We start from the raw sequence: 23,686 nt of genomic DNA on the forward strand, positions 1-23,686 counted from the left end.
TTTATAGCGTGATTAATAAATAAAGAAAAAGTATGGAATAGAATCGATATACAAATACTATTTTTTTTCTAAATCGGAAGAAAATATTTGTATTTGATATATCATTTAATAAAACACTTTGAATTTATACATAATATTTTTAAGAAATTTGAAATAACTTAATTATTTTTTTCAACTCTAATCAAATTAAACATTTTGTTAGAAGCATCAAATTCTAAGGGGTATTAGTAGAAATACCTTGTAATTTATGTAAGTAAAACTTATATAATGTGTGGAATCTACAATTACTTTTGTTCATGCTTCACAAGAAAACTTTTCGAGATTATTTGATATATGTTTCATATAATATGTGGAACACGAATTTCCCTAGCAGTAATGATTAAAAAATATTTATAAATTATATATTATGTAAATATAGGGGAGAGGGCGGCTAGTTGGTGCACTTTTCAGTTTATGGTATGTATATTACTCAACTTGCAGAACGGGTATTGAGGTTTTATTTTTTTGTTGGCTTTATTTTTTTTGAAAAGCTCAAAATAATATGCAACTTTTGACATCAATTTTATAACATTGTAAATGATACTTTTTTTCTGATATCCATTTTAATATATGCAATTTTTTGAGCCAACTTGCTTCATCGATGAAGTGTGAGTCTACTTGACCCAGTTTTAGTAGAAAATTTATCAACATTACAATAATTAAATGACTCCAAGGTTGTAAATTCAGAATTGGGTTTACTATCCACCCTCAAAGAGCCGTAGCTAATGTAAAACTAATAACTGGTTATTTCACAAAAGTTCTGGAATTTAGCTTATAGAAACTTCCTAAATATTGAAGAAAAAAAGCTTTTTCCTAAAGCTGTTATCATTGTCATTTAATTCTGGAGGAGATAATGTCTAAGTATTGGGGGGTTTTGCTCATAAATAACAGAGAGTAAGACTGTGGCTTGTTTGAAGAGGGATAAGTATAAGCCTTTTTTGGACTCAAAGTAGGATTGAGGGGAATCATCCGTGTGGGAGCATACGTACTTCCTACATTGTGAATGGTATATATTTCCTTCCATTCCCTCTCATAGCTACTTGCAGCTAATCGAATATAACGTCATAACAGTTACGGTGCTCTTTACATAAACTTTCTTCAAATTGTAAGGATTATCATGTCAATTTTCGTTTTTTTACATGCCGGTAATGCTTAGAATCTATAGTTATATACAGTGATGAAAAGCCAGTATAATTTTTAGGTGGCCCGTAATTTTGGAATTTGTCATCTGAATAATTAATTTTCTTTTCTTCAGTAGTTGCCATTATTATTAAATTCCTGAGTAGTGAATATCATTTCCTAAATAAATTAAATTATATAGATATTTTTTTCTTAACTATTATTTCTTCTCAACCAAAACACACGAACATAATTATTATCAATAAATAAGTAAATAAGTCCAAATAAATAATAAAACACATATAAGCACATAGAAATTAAATTATAATAAAAGGAATAATACAAGTTCATTCATATTTTTACTGGGAAGCTTTTAATCCTGTATAAAAATTAAGAAAATTTAAGTTATTAAAATGGTAGTTTCATTCCATTTTTTTCCTTCTCCCTTTTTTACCTTCCCCCAAAAAAACAGATCAGTTATAAAAAAAAAGAAGAAGAAAAAAACAAAAACAGGAGCACAGAACGAGTAATAACAAAAAATTGAAAATATTTGCGACTAGTGAGAGGTTAACGTAGGTGTGCGCGTGCACGTCTTTCCTCATCAATCCATTCCGGTATTATTCAACTGTTTAACTGGATTTCGCGGCAGTTATTAGTGTAAATTTTAAAAAGAAAACACGTGATTAGTGTCTCGATCTTCATGTCTTCGCCAGCTTCTGGAGACATACAAAAAAGCCAGCCCTACTCTTTCAGTGTTACTCCGTAGCCTTCCTTAACCCTTTCCTTGAACATGCCTCGTAGCTCGGATAAGTCCCAAAAACCAAGGAAGAGGTAAGAGCACGTTTCCACTTCGTATTTATAGAAACTTCATTTTCTTTTTTCTTTCAGGGAGTGTTTGGAATTCGTAAAGAGAGAGCCCGTCGCCAATCGGTATTGAAACAGCTTCTGATGTGAGTTTGTAAAGGAGTTATTTAAAATTCGTTTTGCGTTATTAAATTATATATAAGACCTGATTTAACATTCGTATGTGCTCATCAAAGACGGAGCAAAATCCTGAGGATTTGTTGAGGAGTCATTACTGTAAGTCCTTGTTGGACTCAGAGTAGAATTCTAGCAAATGTACTTGTTTATATTATAGCTGATCTAATGAAACGTCATGCCCATTATTCTTTAACATTCTTCAGATTGTCAGGGTTACCTTGTTGATTTTTCGGTTTCTTTTTTGTTTATCATGCCCATTCTACACATGTTATATATTTATCTAAGAATATATATGCAATATTCGACAAATAATATTTTGATTTACCATAATCAACGATGGCAAATTATTCTAATTTTACATTGGAATTTACTAAGCTTTTTTCACATTAAAATTCCCTGTAATTGAAAAAATAAACACACAACATATTTTGAATATATTTTACTCATGGGAAAAAATATTTTTTTACCAACTCATAAGAAATTTAGCAAATATATATATAATAAACTTTTAAAATGCAATTCCATATGTCCTCCTCACCTTGCAAACATTTTAGAACATTTATTAAATCTACTTTAATCAATCAATTATGATTATAATCTGAATGTCAAAGGTACTCCCTTTTAAATTAAAAGCTAATTATAATTAATTTACAATTATTTCTCCTCTGATAAAATGCTTAGAACCCAATCCATGATCGTAAATGCATTGCTCTAATTTATAATTTTGTATTATCAAGTCAATATAAGTAATTAAACCTGGATTTGTTCTCCATTATGTCTATTGCTTTATGAATTGAAATGTAGGCAGGAAGATTTGAAAGTATTGATTAATTATAATTATTTTCATGATCCATCAATTTTCGAAGCTGTTTGAGCATTGTAACTAATTATTAATCGATGACCGTTTTATCATAAATAAAACTCAGCATGAACTGTGTTTCAGTTGCCTTTAATATATGTTTAGATATTAACAACTCAAGTGTGAATGAGGTTCTTTAATTTTTTTGAGAAATTGACCTTCAGCGAGATCCAGGAATGAGATATTAAATAATCAATTCTTTGTAATTAAGTTAGTTGTTTTATACTCTAAGAAGAAAAGATAAATATTAAACTAGCCAAACATTAGAAGTTGAAGTTATTAATTAAATATTCATTTGTGTATTTGTTATGCTTAGGTGCTTTGTTGGGAATCATTTTTTGTCAACGTAAATCATTTGCACTGCAGCATGAATCAATAAAACCTTTACCTGACGTGAATCTTCAATAAAAAGTATTCAACTTTTTATTTAATGAATTAGTTATTGAAGGGGAAAATATCTAATTTTCTAAGCAATGCCTTATTTATTATCTAACTAGCGATAGTACACTGCATTACCCGGAGTAATGAGGGGGTGTCAGATAAGATACATTTTGCTTTAATAATATAAAATATAACTCTCCCAGAAATTATCAGTTTTATTTCCCGTTTTTCATGAACTCACGCACTCGTAACAACTCAATATTTATATCAATTCATTTGACATGTTTTGTCCTCAAGAATGAAAGAATAATAATAAGAGTTCCAGAAATTAATGTGACGGTATGACTGTTGAGTACATTAATCCTAAAGAGCTCACGAACAAAAACAAACATACCAGTGATCCCCGTATGGTAAATAAAAAATGCCTGTGATGGTTTATTTATTTTTAGATTGGTCAGCGATTATATTTTATTCAAATATTAAGATATACTGAAAATACATATGAATTGTGATATACCAAATTAAATCTTTCACAACAAGGGAAAGAAGGATGGCGATGATAACTACATCAACAGATCTAATTAATCATAATAGAAACGAAGAGATTGAATTAAATGAAGTGTCTATTGTATTGTATTTATATTAATATGCAATCAGTATGTGTAATGTAAATAAATATCTTGGCGGTTTGGTCAATTGGATGGATCTCCTGTTATATGGACCTGCATCTACTCCTTGTTCCTTTGAATTCATATATTTTCATTTGGATATCCTTGGCACATGTAGTTGATGTTCAGGGATATCGTCACTTTGTGAAGAAGCTCACATGCCTCACTCGATAGATCTCACCTCCAATTATGGAAGGTACATTCATTGTAGAGACGCCTTTTAGTATCAAGGTCTGTGACAATGACTTCTAACTTTGTGAAACATCGCTCAGTGCTCAATAACATTCTTCGGAGTTCATCCTCCATTTTCAGTTCCTTAATTAAAACTCAGACTGTCCATTCCACTTCGTTTCCAACTATAAGAAATATTTTATTGATTCGATATCTTTAAGTGTTCTTTAAAAACAAATTTATCATTTCTATTACACTGATCTGATAGTCATTCAATTTGTGAGACTGAATTCTTGCTGTACACTCTGTACTGACTATTAATTAATAATTACTATACATCCTATACACTTCAAGCCTTACTCTCAAGTTGGTTAATACTTGTGAACCATTTATGCTATGGTAAAAAATAAATGTCATTGCAATTTTAAAATTTACCGAGTCTGGATTACTAAATTGTTTATTAACATATTGAAAAGTTACCATTGTCAAGACCTAGGATCTTCACACAAATAAATTAATTACAGATTTTAACTAAATGTATAATTGTTGACAAAACAATTAACAATTAAGAAACATTAAAAATATTCTGTCCTTTAAACATAAATTATTTAGTTCCTATTTATTACCCATTCAATTTTTTTATTCTTTTTGCTTCCTTCGATTAAATTTTGCTGTTGCATCTCTTCTAATTTTTATGTATATTATCATTCACCTCTGAATAAAATATTTTGCCCATGCAATTAAACATTTTACTTCCAACAAGAGGCATGTATTAGTAAAAAGGATGATCATCTTCATATTCTGATTCTGAAATGTGAATAGCATGAGTGTCATCTACTAACATTTTCATTAAAAAATTATGAATATTTTTTTTGTTGCATGTTTTGAGGAAGTGATGTCTTTTAAAATTGACTTATTTTTTTTAATTTTTCAAAAATATTTCAAATACAAAAAGTGCAAATTAAAAATATCATATCAGGTGGACTTCCCGATCAATTTGTTTGATAAGAGTTTGCCGTTCTTCATTACTTTTGTATGTAAACAAATTAAAATTAAATGTTCTCCCTTGATATGTAAATATTTTTTTACATAACATATAATTCACTATTTTACATTGGGAATGGGTTATATAGCTCTTTCCATTCGCGAAGCAAAGATGAAAAGTCCTTAAAAAAATAACTGAGCACAATCAGAAGTAATTTACTTTTTCCAGTCGTTTCTTTTTATAAGTGCCAACTCGTGGAGATCGAGTGTTGATTATCATTTACCATATTAAAAAAACTTCCAACAAATCTGCTGTAACAAGCCAACCTTTTCAAAATTATTTTCATTGTCAGAACGGCGTAATCCTGCGAAAGTGGATTCGTGAAATAAACTGTCAGTAAGTTTAATGTTCATTTTTTCTACCGCACGAGGATTTAAAACTCTTTTGGTAGCTTGTGAGCGATTTTACGTGGTTGTCCAAAGTCTATATTATAAAGTTTTTAACTATTTGTGGAACCTTCACCTCCATTACTTTTCCCCTAAAATCCTGACAAATTTATTTACCAGAGATAGGAAGATATTGAAGAATTTTTAATAGTATGGACAGTGTCAAAAATTAAGTATAATTTTGAATCTGGATTCAAGGGATTATAAATAAAAAAATTCATTACTAAGCTCAGAAGTTTTTGATTAACTTTATAAGCGTCACATATTGTGGCTCGTACATTGAACCCAATTTGAGTGACAAATTTGACAACATGCTCGAATTTTTTTTTCTTGACAAGTCCATAATTTAATTTTGAAATGGGATACATTGGAATGATATCATGGTAACTCGAGTGCACGCTCTTTATCAAGACAAAAAACAAGGTCTTCGTTACTTCTTCTTATTTTACTCCAAAAATGATCCACTAAATTATTCAACTCGTTTTGTGCAATCTTTTTCGTCAAATACTATACTTATATTTTTGTATCGATTATTATTGACAGACATCAAACAAGTCTTCAAATCTGTAATGGTGGATTCAGTCAATCTTTTTTTTTCCAATTAGGGGATGCTGAAAGCTCAGTAAGACAACATATCGTTGGCAATGTAAGAATTTCTTTCTGGAGGTCTCGCTAAAGAGCTGGGAATTTTTTCCCCCAGTTTATACATAATGTGACATAGAGTGACATACTATATCTCCTTTGAGTGGGATTTTTTAGAAGAAGGATGAGTTTTTCTCTAAGGAAGTTTAGTTACATCTAATTTTTACCGTCTAAATATGGCAATAAACGTTGAAGACAGATTATTTAAATAGAACAACTAGTTCGAACTCATCGTCATATTAGCTTCTTAGATGAATTTATGGGTTCTAGTGACGTTTTCGCCTTTTAATGTGTTTGCCCTGAGAAAATATAAAGGGGGACTTACAGCAGACGGTGAGAGAAGTGAGGAGTTGGATCTGCATGGAAAGCCATTTTATCTATGTTCATTTGGATGGATCTCTCCTCCGGAACAAACGGATATATGGATCCATCCATCATTCCCGTTCCTAGGAATATCCAATTCACACTTCTTCTGATACTCACTTCAAGGGATCTCGACTCTTAAGGCGAGATCCCTTGTACCAGTGCTTCACTCGGTCAGTGGATCTTGTACCCTTTAATGGAAGGATCGCTGATTGTGCAAGTGTCTGTTCATGTCAAGGTCTGTGATAGTGACTTGATCTCGTTCATCATTACTCCTATACATAAATTCCTCCAGATCCTCTACGGAATCAACGTATACTAAATACACTGCACTCTGTGTCAGTTTTTTACAAATACGTTCATTAAAATAGGCAAGCTGTACTTTATCAATATAGATTTGTACATAATGGAACTTAATCTGGTGATAAATATCTAGGAATTAAGAGCATTTTTTTTAGTCATAAAAGGTTCCTTTCACGCAAATATTTTAAAGTTTTTTGATTAAATCTAATTGATATAAGTCTGTTAAATTTCTTTTTCTAAATTTTCTAAGTATATTTGTAATTTAATTTCTTCAAAAGGAACAGAAGTAGTATTTCTGAACCCTAAAAATATAATTATGTCTTTAGAAACATATATATATTTTGACATGACAAAGTTTTGACAAAATTTTTAGAATACTTGTAGATGCAATTCAAATATGTAAGCGATATATCCATCATTTCTATCAAGCGAATAGCAAGAACAACAAAAATAATTGTTCAGTATTGTGTAGTATGCTGGTGTTATTTTGGATACGTTTGTTGTTTCATATTAAGATTAATTTATTTTTCAAGCTAATGAAAAAATCTTATTATCTCTTTTTGTGCCATTAGAATAAATGATTTACGATTAATCAACATGTACAGACCTAGTTCTATGCCATTAAATATAATAAACATTATCAGACAATAAATGGTACGATAGAAGAATTTATGATAATAGAAGCATTACATTTTCATGCGTTCAAAAATAATAATTTTTAATAAAAAGTATATAATTAATTACAAAGCCATTGTTATGCATACAATTACAAATATCCCTTCAATATACTTTAACCTTCGGGTTTGAAGACATTGCGACTCGACTTGATCTCACCATATTACAATTATGGACATGAAATGATGGAATGAGCTAGAAAGACATTTGAGGACTAGTATTGGACTCAATTAAAAGATTGAAGGACTAGGACTTGTGAGCAAAGACTTGAGTTTAGACTTGTGTGCAAGACATACCTGCCTATTTATGTATTTTATTTTGATATCCATGACTCTATAAATGATAATGTATTTTGGGGTTCACCTTCTATATAAATTTTTAATTATACTTTCGGAATTATTTACCGAGTCAACACCCCAGGACAGTATTTGTTTTAGGATTTGAAGAAAGTAACAAAGAGTTAATGAAATATTGGTACGACTATATCAATAGAATGCACAACTGATTAGTCAATAAAAAAAAAAAAACTTGAACAAATATCAAGAGAAGGAGAATATCTCAATACATTTTTTTACTTCATATAGTGTATATACAGCTCAATATTTCATAAATTCATTTGAATAAGTTTTAGGCTCTATATTCTAATTTGTTGGATGAATTGAAATAGTCCAGAACTATTTTTTTAAACCTATGTTTGATATAAAAGACTTATATTGACTCCGACATTGCCTTTCAATCATAACTTACATACATTTTTTGTAATATTATTGTGAAAATCAATTTTTATACTTTAAATGTAGTTTTTTGATAATTGGTCAAAGAACACAAATTTAATTCAAAATAAATTTGTAGAAAAATCACCCTATCCTTGCTTTTATCTTGATATTGTTTTATACGTATATATTTTCGTATAGGGAAAATTGTAGATATCATACTTTTTTTAAAGTATAAAATAATAATTACACTTGAAAGTTGATATCTATATTTTTATAAAAAGCATGGACTAAAAATTATTATAGATTACACTTTTAAGTTTTTACTAAAATTATTATAGATTCCACACATTACCTAAGTTTTACTTACATAAATTAAAAGGTATTGTAGAAAATGTTATTTATCAAGTTAGTTCAAATGTCTTAATACTATAATTAAATAATAATTTTTTGTATCCCTACTGCATTTGACTCTCGTCCATATAGGCTTAAGTCTCTTAAATAATAAATTAAAAAAGGTTTTCATCAATCATTTGATATATAATATTAAATACTTTCATTTTAATAATACCTTATCATATATTGATGTGTTTACTTTGTAGTACTTTGAGATACGAGTGATCACATTTATGATACCTTTTTTCGTTTCTGTGCGTGTTGGGGGAGTGGGGGGCAGGATAGGAAACTGTTTCTAAGCAAAAATGTTGCCCTAATGTATGTCTGTTGGAATAGTGTTATCACGTTACTAATATTTTGTATCAATTCTATTAAAAAAAATATTATCGGTATATTGAAACTATTATATTCTTTTTAGATTAAAAATATGTAACAAAAATTGTAATGTCATTGGAGACATTTTTTAAAATATTCCTTTAATTTGGTTCGATGGAGTTGTACTGATTAAGTATTAGTAAACGCTGAAGAATTTGAATGGGACATCCCCTCAACTATTTTGTTAGGACTAAAAGTATTTAATTTTCCTATTGACCCAAAATAAACGTGTTTTTTTTTTCGAGTATAAATTGGATAGTCCAAATTCCTTCTTCCCCAGTTTAAGAACTACTAAGGTTTATAACATTCTATAATGTGTATCGTACAATTTTCTCTGTACAATCAAGTGTATCTACATATATTAGCCATCTTCTTAATTTTATTGTAAGAACGTTCTACATATGATTAAATAGGAACATTGTATACATACATTCTTAATGTTCCATTTTTCATTTCTTTGAAATTTGTAGACAAAGTGTGAATTCCTTTAGGATTTTATTCATAGCCATTAAATAATTTTATAAAGAGGGATTTTTTTCTTTTCCTTTTCGTTAATTTTGAAAAGATGTATTGTTATTTATCACAAGATTTCCTTTGTTTAATTGACAAAGCTAGAGTTGACTCACTTTAGTCATTCCTTGTGCTTTCTAACTGAATTATTTATTTGTTGGGGGTCAGGGAGTGGGGTTGGGGAATGAATGTAAAAAGAACTATAAATTATTATACAGTTATTTAATTTAATAATATAATATATACAGGGCAAAGGAAACTTTAAATGCTTGAACACCGAAAATAAAGAGTGAAACTTTTTGGAAATACGACTTTGTTTCTATGATTTTAAAACTATAATAGTGATAAATGTCATCATTGTTCAATATACGAAAATTATTATTCACGAGAGGAACTTGTAGATATATTCAAGGAATATAATTGAAGCAAATCCTGCAACCTATAATTTAAGATATGATATAACATTGAAAAGATTTTAAACAAAGTTTTAAGGGAGTTTGGATTTGCGGGAAAAGTCATGGACTCATCGAAAGAGACAAAGGACGGCTAGTAAAAAAAATGTTTTGGCTAAATTAAAAGATTTATTATAGTTTGTTAATTGGATGGACGAATAAGGCCCATAGATCTTTTGAAGAGTAGTCTTGTGTTTTACCTGCTTCAATCAACTATTTTGAAGAAGAAACTTGCTTTTTAATAGACATGGCAATTTTACAAAGCTTTTTAATTTGGCAGAAACACTTGGCATAAAAAGTTCAAAATAAGAAAATCATCCCTACGAGGAAGTGTGAATGTCCCCGCTATTTTACTTTTTATTCTTTTTTTCTTTAAAGTACAGAAACATTTGGATTAAACAATAAGATTTTTTTTCTTGGCCATAAGGCAAGGGATTTTATCTAACATTTATCAATTGAAGAACACAATAGGCGTCGAAAACAATTAAAATCAAGAGTTAAAAAAAAAAAACCTAGTAAGAAAAAACAAGATTATTATAAAACGTTTAAAACAACAAAAGTGAAGGACTAAAAATCAAGATAATTCGGTTAAAACATTATAATACAATTTCACAATGGGCATAATTACAGCAATATTATTTTCTTTGGCAGTTCGTAATGTATATATAACACCTTGGTCATAATTGCATCGATTTTTTCGTTGTTCGAAGAAGATAAAAAGTCTTGCTTATGTAGTTTGCATTAAAAAAAATTTCGAATTTCCTTATAAGTTGGAGCTGAGATTTTTACAATCCCATGCAACATGGTCAGTAGTTTCCGTTGTTGTTTCACAGAAGAAACAATTAGATCGGCTGTTTTTAATGTATTTGCCAGCAACTTCAAGAGTACTTCACAAAACTCTATATTTGAACCACTTCTCGGGCGGTGTTTAAAGTACAGAAACCTTTGGAATTAACAATAGTAATGATAAAAAGATGCTTATATCCTACCATGTCCATCCCTATAGTGTTAGTTAACCCGATTTTGTAAAATTCATGTAACTATGAATTAGAAAATTCGTTTTTTATCCATCACCATGTCAATGAAATCTCAAATTTAAGTACTGTTGTCCAAGATGAAGAAAGAACTTGAGGAAGGAAGATATTTTTCGTGCGTTTTACGAAACTACAGAGCTAATGGTTCTCTGGATCCATGTTTCTCAAAGTGGGTGCCGTGACAAACTGGGGTGTCCCCTAACCGTATCAGGGGTGCTGCCATAAAGTACGTACCTTGACATCTTATTAAAATAAAATCTCACATTTCATAATTTTAGTATGTCCAAAAATTGAACATGGTTTAAAAAAAAATGATGAAATGACCTAAGCAAGTGATTGTTTTGGCGAAAAACTTTATTTACTTCCCAATATGACACCCTATAACCTTAATACCTTTTTTATGCGTTTTCACATCCCTTCATACTGATTATTCAAAGTATCTGGAAAAAAAATTTCCCCCGCTTTTGTCAGTTTCTTTTTTTTTAATTCCTCCTCTTTCAATGGGAGACAAATCAGGACTGTTGGCAGGCCATGTACCTTTGGCCCAGAAAGAATCCAAGTTGTTTGAACACCAAACTTTTTTGCCTTTTTGGAGTGGTGAGCAGAGGCGCCATCCTGCTGGAAAATGGCTCTTGATGCGTCAGACAACATTTTCCTCTTCAAAGGAGGTCCAGTTTCTTCAGTACGAGACAAAGCTTACATCAGATACTTGCTGAGGATCTCCATTACGTTGTACTCGGCCGTCACAGTTTGGTTTCGTGGAATCAAGTGAAGATCTGACACTGTCTGGTGGCATATAACGGCCAAAACCTGAATTTCAGAAGAAATTTCACAGTTGGAGTGGGTTCCACATCTCCCTTATCTCTTGACCAAACCCGATCTGTTTGGGGATTTGGGACATGAAATAGCTCAAATGGACTTCACCACAGAAGAGGATACATTTCCAGTCATCTGCAGTTCACTGTTTCCGCTGACGACCGAATTGAAGCCGGACCTTCCTTTGGTTTTCTGAAAGTTTGGGGTGCAGACGATGTTGTATGGCAAAACCTTCAAACCCCTCAATTAGTTGTGGACAGATGACTTGGATATTGGATAGCCCTTTGAAGTCAATCTTCCTGCAAGTTTCCTTGTGGATTGCCTCTTTTTGGACAAAGATTTTGAAATCACCATTTTATATTTTTTTGCTCGCAATCAGGGTCATATTTTTTACAACTCTATTTTTATTAATAATTGTTTAATCTCCTTCATCATTAATGTGGTAAAATGATGCAAAATATGTAACTACAATATGTAGGAAAGCTTTATTTTTTTAAGGTATATATGTAGATTAAATTCATAGACTTTCGGCTATTGGTCCTTAGGTGTCGCCGGTTAGACATTTTATTTTGAAACATTCCTTTTCATGCCTAATATAAATGTGATATTCTATGCAAATACATATCTTTGAAGGGACTAATGTCGAAACAAAATCTTTTCAAAAACCATACTAGTTTCTAACAGATTCCAAAAAATCAAAATACCCTACTTGTATAATTCTATTTTTACATATTTATTACTAAATAGTCAATAAAAACAATAACGATTAAAACAAAACTTATTTTGAATTCGATTAAGTTATTGAATATCTATAGTTAATATACCTACGGTGATTATATATAAAAGTTGTAACTTGTACGAAAAAATTGCACAAATTGCAAGTAATCATTTTAAAAGAATAGTTTTTTTATATGTTATGAAAAGGATTGTAATTGCATTGGATGTTACTTATATTAACCAAAAATATATATGATTTATATATGAAAAGTACACTCTTTTGTATCTCTCCCTTTCTTTACCAACTAAGGGCAGTTTTTTATATTGCAACATTACGTTTCCGTAATGAATGTCTTAAGGCAGTGGTTCTCAAACTTGCAACAGTCCATATCACTAAGAATATATCAAAATATTTCAGTGACACTACCATGACCAAACTGAATATACATAACTTGTTCTTTCACCTATCACTATATAACTTTTTCACATGACGTCACAACTTTGATGTCGTTTATTTTGGGAGCCTCAACAATCACGTTATATAAGAATAAAAAACATTTTTAAATTAATATGATGGAAAATAGTGTACTATTTGATGCCAAAATGTGAACAAAAAATAAAATGCCTTAAACCTTACTCTCTATAAAGGTTGTATACCTCCATTCCATGGTTTTATTATTTGAACCTTAAAATGTGTTGAGAAGGATGTTATTACATAGTTGTACAATATTATTTTCATGTAGTAGATACAAATTAACTATTAGAATAGAAAAAAAATATATTCTTCATTTATGATTCAACTTTTTTTGTCCTTAATTGATCACAAAAAATACAAAAAAATGTACGAATCTTAATCATTTTTAGAAAATTTTAGTACATAGAAGGTTTTTTTTCATGATGATACTTGCGTTTATCATGGGTAGCAATATTTTTTATTCTTCAAAACAGTTGATGGATTTGTTTCAATTTTTATCTAAAAATAATATATATACATAGAGTAAAAATATCAACTTTGATCCTTCAAAATGGCTTTCCTTGTATTATTATGATGCAATTTAAGAGGGTAAATAAAAACCCTCTATTGGAATCCAGCGTAACATTTGTAGTACCGCCGTTACAGAACCACTAACTTAAGGAATTATTATAACTTTATTTATTTATTGGTTATTCTGATAATATAATATTAATTGATAAAAAGAATATACTGTTTATTTAAGACAGTTTTTTAACTCAATTCCACTTATTATTATAATAACTATACTGTTTTAATTTATATGATAAAAAATTATAAAATGATAAATTAAAATTATTTATAATAGGTTGGGGAAAAAGTAATTTCGTATTTTATCTTTATTTCATATATCTGTTTTTATAATTTGTTGCCAACGGCAATCCAACTTCATAATGCCCTTTTTGTAGAAGCATTTCTCCCTACGGGCAAAAAACTCGGACAACCAATTTTCGATGGCTCAATTGAGGATAAATTTGTAGACTGGAAAATGTAGTGTAGCTAATTGGTGCCAGGCCCGGAATGTGGGGTGGATGTATAAGAACTTCCAATTCGAGCTCCCGGAGCTTCTGATGCGTCATCAAAGATTCATGCGTCCAGGTGTTATCGTGATGAAACACGATTCTTCTCATATTCACAAATGCTCCCGGCGTCTGTTCGATCTTCAGCTTCAAAAAGTAGAGTTGTTCACAGTAGAGGCCAGAATTGAGCGAAGAAATAAATCCCTCCAACCACTGTTGTGCAACGATATCGAAAGATAATATCGTAAATTTGCTTGCTTGCTTTCGACGCGTTTTTCCTTTTCAGGTAGTAAAAATGTAAAATATGACGAATTTGTTCCGTTGAGACGTCCATACTGGACGCACACTTATGCACGACTGAACTGACCAAGCGCAATACTGTCAGAAAAGCATTCGTAGTATACACTCACACCCTTACAACATTCTATCGCATGATCCGATGTGACCAATAATGAACAAGACACACTTAGTTAAAAAAGGGGGCGGAAAAAACGTAATTACTTTCCCCAAGCTATTATATAGCACTTCTATTCCTTGTGTCTTGACACACAAAATCCAGACGAATTTATACTTGATCAACAATGGTATCATTCTTGATACCATTTTGACTTTGCCGTAAGATATTTTTATTTAATGGTCAAACCCTTGCTTTCCTAAAATTAAATTGTATTTGAATAATATTTTTGATAATCAAGTCTTGGAAAAGTATTGTATCCATGAATCCTAAAAAAAGCTTTGGCTACTTCAGCGTAATTTGCCAATCAACTTTTACTTGTTCAAACATGTATAATACAGTACAATACTTGTTTTGTAACTCTATTAGTCAGAACCCACGAAAAACTCATTTTTTTGTTAGCCTGGATATTTTTGAAACTTTGGTGGGATCATTTTATATTCAAGCAGTCTGGGAAGGGAGATGTTATGAATACCAATGTCGCTTTATTATGTTTTTTGCTATCATTTGTAAAAAATAAATGTAGAATGCTCATTAAATCTTTTCGGGAAAAATTATCTAGACAAATATACCTTTATATATTACTTAAAAACAGGGAGGATTATTTTTGATCCAAGTGGTCTGCAGAGGGAGGTACTCAACTACCCTTGTTCTAGTGTAATTATCATTTTAATGATTTCTGTATGAAAATGATATCGTAACCAATTCCGTTAAATTATGTCACCCATTTGGTAAATTAACTTTGGGAATAATACCAAATAAGGATATTTTATATGTGCTATATTTTTACTTCCATAATACACCATATATTATAATTAATAAGAGAATATAATTATTAATTAGTCATACTTCTTATTATAACTATTTATGTATTTGAGGCCGTACAATAAATAAAGCCAAATTATGTTTTCATAATTACATTTCTATTTATGGATATTATTCATTAAAAACATAGCAAGTGCGTAGTTGTAATCTGGACACTTATAAAAAAGAGGAATAAGAAAAACACACTAGAGGAATTGATATTTTTCTCATCAGCTGACAAACTGTCTGTATTCACACCCCCTAAATAAATATAACCAATCGAAAAAGGGCCTTACAAAGAATCTAGATCACTTCTCTGCTTCGCTCAGACAACACAACAACAGAGATTCGAAACTTGCCTTTGGCAAACAGGCAGATTAATTACAACACCAAGAAGGCCCTAAATGACAGTGTTGACATCGAGACAAGCTTCAAAAAGATTATGCACCGGTACACACAGCAGAGGTTTCATAGTCGTTTTTGGAACCTAGCATTCCATTCTGGCGGAAAACAATGTGGCCGCCTTACTCGCCAGATGCCAACCAGTTCAACTTTTCCTTAAGCCACATGTCGAGGCCAGGGTCTCTCGGAGAATGCCACCGAATCTCGAAGCTTTCAAGGATTTTGTTCATGAACATCAGCAGTAATTACATTATTAACACTTTTCAAAACTTCCAGTAGCGCATCAAGGCCATAGTCAAAGTCGATGAAGGCTACGTTGAAGATTAGAAATGGCAACACATAGCTCCTCTAGCTTCTAAAAATTCAACTTGTCAAAATTCTACAGTAAAAATGTCTTTTTTTTTTTTCAATTACGCTCACGGTATATGATTTATTTGAAAAAGTGCACTAAATGCAAAATAAATTATATATTTACTCAAAGTATTAGGACATATTCTATTCATTTTACGAGTAGCACATATAAATGTTATAGATGATATAAAAACATGAAAGATAGGAGGTGTTTATAGGATTTTTTAGTCCCACATAAGATATTCTTGGGCAGTAATACCATAGGAGGATTACAATTGAGCAGTCCTGGAGCAATTTACTCTGCTAAGTGGATGTCATAAGGGAATTATTCAAAAAGGACATTTCACTTGCCTTTAAGAAATAAGATCTTATGAGAAAATTGTAGTATATACGAAGTTTACTTTAACCACATTTTCATTTTGCAGTTTTGAATAAAGATGATAAAAAGATCACAATTTCTTCTCATAAAAGTGCAATATTTATAAAGTATGTTGTAAATTGATGGGTATTCAATGGTTTATAGATAACATTTATATTGTATAGCTGCATCATTATATATTCCTCAAACTGAGAGGAGAAAAACAACTTTTCTACTTATGAAAAATTAACTAATCATATTTTTAGGAGTTATAGAGTTGCAAAAAAATTAAATTTAATCAAACTTTATCTTTCATGATATATGTTTATTACCCATTCATTGAAAAAAGTAGGGTAATACTTACAAAACATACAATATACGTATAATAACAAACATAAATGCCTGGAAGGCAGAATCAATAATACCAAGAAAATGTATTAATATCATTTCATGAATGCAGCCTCTAAATTACTTAGCAACAAGAAACTATTTATAACAAGAAAATAATAGAGGAGATACAAACATCGTTGTAAATAAGATCTGCAGTCGTATCAATCTACTTATAAGCCCTCCGTTACTTCCCTGGGATGTTTATCCTCCCCAAAGAGTGAAAATTATGGTCGCACACAATCATCCGTATCGTCTTAAGATATATATATATATATACAGATTGTTACAGATAATTTTTTCCCAAAGAATAACACTATTATTATAATTAAAAAATAATGTTTCTTATAAAATTTACTATAGAGATGTAAAAAAACACTTTTATTCTGTGTGTCCTCCATTTTGATCAATGACTACTTTTCCCAAGTGACCCCTGAAAGAGGAATGCGCCCTGTTTACCTCAACAGGATCAAGATTCCTGGGTGTTGAGGTGATGGATTGTTTTAGGGAGTTAATTTTGTTATGGTGAGTTCTGGATGCACTGGCTTCCAACCTCCCCTAAATATCTATAGTAATGGCATGGAGTCAAATTTAGTGAGTTTGGATGCCATATCTCAGGTGATGTATATCGGGCTTCAACCATTCAATTGTTCTCCGGGCTTTTTATGCTAGTGTAGTGTATCGTTGGAATATGTAAGACCTGACAGCTGTCACAGTCTTCATCCTGGGTATAACAGCCGCTTCTAGGACATACATGTAAACATCTTGATTGATTCTGAGGCCAACACTAAAGAAATAAAGATCCATAACATGATTTTCACTTCTTATTATACTTAATATCATAATAGCTGCTGGATTTTTGCTCATGAAGACAGCAAGGCCTTTTGGGAACATCTTGACGGATCCACCTATCATTTTGTCTATTAAATGATCGATCTACAATGACTAGTTTTTCATCACTAAAGACACAAATGTAACTGCCATTGGGTTTAAAGAGGAAATAAATCACTTTTGACCTTCATTGGATCAGTGAATAGATAACGATGCTTTAGGCGATAGGAGGCAAGGCCAAGATAATCAGAAACAGCTCGGTAGATGGTTGCCTTGCTCACCTGGCAATCTTTTGTCAACCTACTAATTGGAGAGCCTGAGGATGTTGTAACCGACCGTTTGAGCCCGGCCAATAATCGTGGTGTGCGTTTCTTATCGTTCCAAGGCTTCTTCCTGGTAGTATTGCCAGATTGTTAAAATATGTCCATATACGATGGAAAGTTCGATTGTGCAAGCATTTTGATCTATGGCCGCTTGGAAGAGAGTAATGACGTTATCTCTTTTACTCCTTTCCATATTTATCAATTGCTACAAAAATAAAGAAAATAATAAAGAAAATCGTTAAGATAAAAAAATGAAAACAAAGAGACACTAAACCTGTATCATTTGTTAGTTTTTGATTTATTTCATGATTAAGATTTTAAGTGGTGATTTGAAAAAAGGACAATTAAATTGAAATGCAGCGACTGTACAAATGAGATAATTCAATTATTTTATCCTCTTGTAGCTTTTGAATTGGATTTGTTTTGCTTTGTTATAATACAATTATTGTATTTGTGTGAAGAAAAAAACAAAATTTATTTGTCAAAAAAAAGTATGCAGTTTAAATACAAAATATATAGATGAAACATTTTTTTTTTTTAAATACTTCGATAAATTCTCTAGAATAACAATTTGACAACATCAACATAAGTAATATGATTAGGAAATGATTGATAGAATGTATTTATATAATTAATTACAACAAAATGAGATCAATAATTTAGTTTCTTAACTGCCATATTTTTATTTATTCACTCAAAAAGGATTAAAAAAGAGTAAATCTCCCATCAAAAATTCTCAGAGATAGGGAAGGCGTTAAAGACAAACAAAGAACGCTCCTTGTCAACAGTGTTATTCAAAATTATTATTTGGCTAGTGGGTGCCTCCATCTGAGAAGGAGTTCATGATATTTATCAAGGCGGTCTCGCAGCATTGGATTCCGAATGGAACAATTCTATTCGTTATGCTCTCCCGCGTAGATCACTTCATATTTTATATTTTCTACTTTGTGACACTCATCATATGTTGTAGACGTGACGACAAGACAATTCAGTTGAGGGAGTCTCACTCAAGAGTGGCGCCATACTATGCCTTATAATTATAATATTGATCATTAAAAAAAGTTCAGAGGTAATGAGGAGATAATTGCGAAACTGAGCCTTATTTTGAAACTATAGAGAAATCGTTCGATAAATAAGATATCAGAAAAATGTATTAACGTTTTAATTGTTGTATCACGCTTGAAATTAAATATATTAAATAAATAAATCGAATGTTTCTATATAAATGTTTGTTACTATGTAGCCTAATACATTTTCAGCTGACCTGTTTCATAGTATTACAGTTTCACATTTTACAGGAAATTGTCCTGGAATAAGATAACTGGAAACCAAGTTTTAAATTTAAATATTAAGACCTTGAGAGTGAATTAAATGTTCTTATTTCATAAGAAGGTGTCATTCGATGAGATTGCAGGACATTCCGGCATGAATGAATTTTTTCTTGGTCTGACCCATATTTACATAAATTCGTGAAAGAATCAAATTTGATTCATGTTTTTTTATTATATATATTGATTTGTTATAGATGCTTCGTTGGGTCATTTGCACTCAAGGATAAATAGTTCAAAACTTTATCTCAAATGAATTAGTTATTATTGAAAGAACAACATACATAAATGAAAATTTTTTATACGGGTTATGAATAATTTAATGCCAGATTTCTCAGATGTAAAACCACAATTCATACCGGAATATGTGATCCCAAGAGAGAAACCCTCGTAGATGTCACATGTAGCTCTACAAAGGGTATTATAAAAAGCTTTATATCCTTAAAATATACATTAAAAAGTTGGGATAGCTTAACAACAAATAAAACTTTAGTATTTCTCACAATGTTTGATAGTGATCAAATCACTATACATTTTGAAATTACATATTTAAAGCGTGAAAAATTTAAGTAGGCTATATAAAATACACTTGATTTATTGCTAAGTCATATTCTATATACTTACCACGTGGGTTGTATACTCACGTTTAAGTTGAAGAAGCAAAAAATGGGGAGATAGGCATGGATTATGTGTGGGAGTATACAATGTACAAACATATGCCTATAATATATTATAATACATATGCAACAAATTTTAAAGTTTTGAGACATTCCAAAGTGGCATTTTCAATGAAGTTTCCTTAATTAATCATCAAAAACAGACCCATACAATACAACCTATCAATAAATAAATGTAGGTATATTTAATGAATATGTGTAATTGGAGAGCATGGCTTATAAATAGGAAGAGGAAATGCAATACTTACATACATGGATTTGTGGACAATCATATTTTTATTGATGTCATTTAAGTCAAAATAACATTTTTCATACAAATTTAGCCTGTCACCATAAAGTCTAGCTAGAACGATTATACTCAAAATGACTTTGGATTACATTGGAAGTCTTCGTCAAATAGCTATCCCCAAATCATTCTTAGTTTATCAATTGTAATCATTTCACAATTCATCATCACACTCAAATGATTACAATTGATAAATTTCATTTGAAGGCAATATCAGGGGACAAACAAAGTCACATAAATCAAACTTAGGTTCGAAATTAGAGTTTATATTCTTGGATTTTACATATCGTCCAATAAATTTGAATGCAAAGCCTATAATTAACCAAAATATGCTCATTACATATTGGACTGTATATACTGGATACTGATTTCCCCGAAAAGTGAACATTCGTTCTTTAGGTGTTTATGTACGTTTATTTCAAACAGTAGGGAACGCAAAAAAATTCTTCATGAATTAGCTACAGTGCTTATTTCTTGAATTGTTCTAAGATGAACACGAAAAGAGACAACAAAAATAAGATTTTGCCAATCTGTCGGGCCGATTAACAAGAAAATTTTGATGTTTGATCCAATCAAGAACAGTTGGAATGAAAAGTTCCTTACATTAAGAATAATGATAACATGAGGCAGATTCTTACGGCCATCAAGAAACCAGACACTGAAATGTCGATGGCCTTTGTTGTATTTAGCGTCATCATGACTCGACTCATGTGGTTCCCAATCGGATGCAGACTCACGATTGCTTATTTCTTGGACATCTGAGGAAAAATTCCATATTAAAGACAGCATTTCTTGGTATAAATGTTGTACTACAGGAGGAAGGGGCCACTGTATACACGGAAAAAGTGGTGCATAATTTTCTCCAGAATAACATGGACTTCTGATCCAAAGAGATGTGGCCCATAAAGCCCAGACCTGAACCCGTTGGACTTTGCCGAACATTGATTCCAAAACCTGTGAAATTTGTCACCTTAATATTACGCCTTGAGAGCCTCTGGTGACGTGTGCTGGGACATCATGGACGTAAAATTCCTAAAGATGTGCTACCATTGCTTCAGGATGAGGCTAGCGGTCGTCATTGAGGCTGAGGGAGGTTACATTGAGTAAATTAGTTGTTTAATTGTATGGATCTAAAATTTAAAGTTTCATTAAATTTGAACATCTTGTCTCAGAAATACATCTGATTGAAGTTATTGCATTCATTCGTATATATACATATTTGTAAGAAAAATAACTCGTAATTTTACCATCTTTTGATTTTTGTTAAGAATGTTTTTTTTTGCTAACAGATTACATTATTATTTCAATATTTTATACAGGAATGGTTTTCCTGTCAAAGGAGTTATATATTTTCGGAAACTTTTATAATTTATATTTAATAAGTTAATATAAATAAAAAAAACTATTTTTTAATATTACTATTATACATTATAATAAGTATTCACTATTACATATTTCACTATATTTTAAAGTAATTTTTGCACTCTGTAACCACAAATTACTTTTTAACTGCATTCAATATATGTACGTGTAAATAGCCTCGATTCAAACCATAATTAAAAAATAATAACTCCTTTGATTGCAAATGGCTATAAATCTGGAAAAAAAACCAACTTCTTTATTGGAAGTACCTATTTTAAAAGTATTTTTTATGCAGTTTTTTATTTTTATTTATTATTTTTCTTTCATATTTATATATAGGAGGAAACAATAGTTTTTTAAATAATTGATTTCTTCATAAAAAAATATTATGTCAAGTCTAATTAAAACAGATTTTCTGAGGATAAAAGATTTATTAATTAATCAGAGGTTGTGATGAAATCATATCTATTTGATTAATTATACAAGTCAATAAATTTTCAACTTATTTTGCTCTTTGATCGGAACAGTATGTCTTTGATTTATTTTACGCCGATAACCATGAAATATGCACAGCAACAAGGGTTTTGTATCCTACAAGGTGTTTTCTTGAAAAATATACCTTAATGATTTAGTTTTACTTTTCCATTTGAAAAATCTAATATACTAGGGTAGGTTTGCCCGGCGCTGCCCGGAATATTAAGCAATTAAAATTAATTCTGAACTCTTTTGCTTTATATACAACAACAACAAAAAAGAATTATTCACGTTGCATGTTTTTATGTTTCTTTAACACTTTTTTTAAAGGAAATTATAGGGTATATTAAATATTCAAATGCTGACTCTTGAACTGTTGTTCACTCAACTGTCATGTTATGGTCTAAAATCCTTTCTATTATACTTTTTTTCTTCTTCTGTCAATCTTATAATCTCTTTGAAATGTTTCAGTGTGCTAAGATACATACCAACATGCAGCGAGAATAATTCTTAGAATTTTATGTTCCTTATTTTTGTTTTATATGAAGACGTTGTTTGTTAGCAAAAAATTAGTTTTTTAGAAAAATGCTATTTTAAAGCCCCATGGCCCTAAAAATGTTCCCAGAAGTGTTTTGGGAGCTTTAATAATCTATTTAAATTGAAATAAAATATATTTTGTGGTTGCTTGTATTTAGATTAAAAAAATAGTTTAATTATTTTTCTATCTTCTTCTAAATCTGAGAAAATCAAAAAAAAAAATAAAATGGAAAAATGGACTTTTTTCTTTGAAAGTCTAATAAATTTCTCATTTTAAATCACAATGACTGATTTATTTTTTGATAAGTAAAGGTAGACAACTTGATGATAAAAAAAAGAGCTCTTTCACAAATAGAAATTTTAAAATGTGTTGCTAAAAAAAATATTTGTGTGTCCAAGGACAAAAATTTAAGGACTAGTGTTATTTATATATAATTAATCTATATCAAGACTTAATTACTTTACTTAACTATTTACGTTACATACTGAATAATGGTCTCGTTTTTTAGTGGTTATTCTTGGAATTAACATTAATATAAACGTAAATATTCCTTCTTTTCTTTCTCAAAACCGATAGACCTATTGTTTTGTCAAAACTTGATCTTTCATTATTCAAAGAATCACGCTCAATGTGTTGGTTCTTTTTACAAATTTTCCACAATCCAACGGGGAGGTTGAGCGTTGACTTTTGTCTCATATAGTATCCTCTAGACCTAGGGAATGACCTACCTTGAAAGCCTCCCCCATATTTGCCGACGTCGAGACCAGCCATTCACAGGCTCAGTCTCTTCTTATAATTCCTCCAGATCTCAACTACCTTCACCACAAGAGTTATATTAGAGCAAAAGTAGAAGAGGTGGAAGAAAATCTCGATATTAGTCCCCCTAAAATGGCATCTCTCCACTCTTTAGATATATACAAACTCTTGTAGATATAG

At 30.5% G+C, this 23,686-nt stretch overlaps 1 protein-coding gene and 1 long non-coding RNA gene across 2 annotated transcripts in view; both read left to right on the forward strand.

Moving 5' to 3' along the window:
* LOC121123296 (monocarboxylate transporter 2) overlaps positions 1-23,686 on the forward strand; it is a 371,763-nt gene that overhangs the window by 17,520 nt on the left and 330,557 nt on the right. The gene's annotated exons all lie outside the window — the stretch shown is intronic.
* The window catches only part of LOC139906123 (uncharacterized), a 175,150-nt gene continuing 151,900 nt past the window's right edge, over positions 437-23,686 (forward strand). Inside the window, exons 1-2 of the long non-coding RNA XR_011781415.1 lie at positions 437-1,989; positions 2,047-2,108. This is a non-coding gene — a long non-coding RNA (uncharacterized lncRNA). The remainder of the gene's footprint in view (positions 1,990-2,046; positions 2,109-23,686) is intronic.

The sequence above is a fragment of the Lepeophtheirus salmonis genome, chromosome 8 (genome assembly GCF_016086655.4).
Source record: "Lepeophtheirus salmonis chromosome 8, UVic_Lsal_1.4, whole genome shotgun sequence".
Taxonomy (NCBI): Eukaryota; Metazoa; Arthropoda; class Copepoda; order Siphonostomatoida; family Caligidae; genus Lepeophtheirus; species Lepeophtheirus salmonis.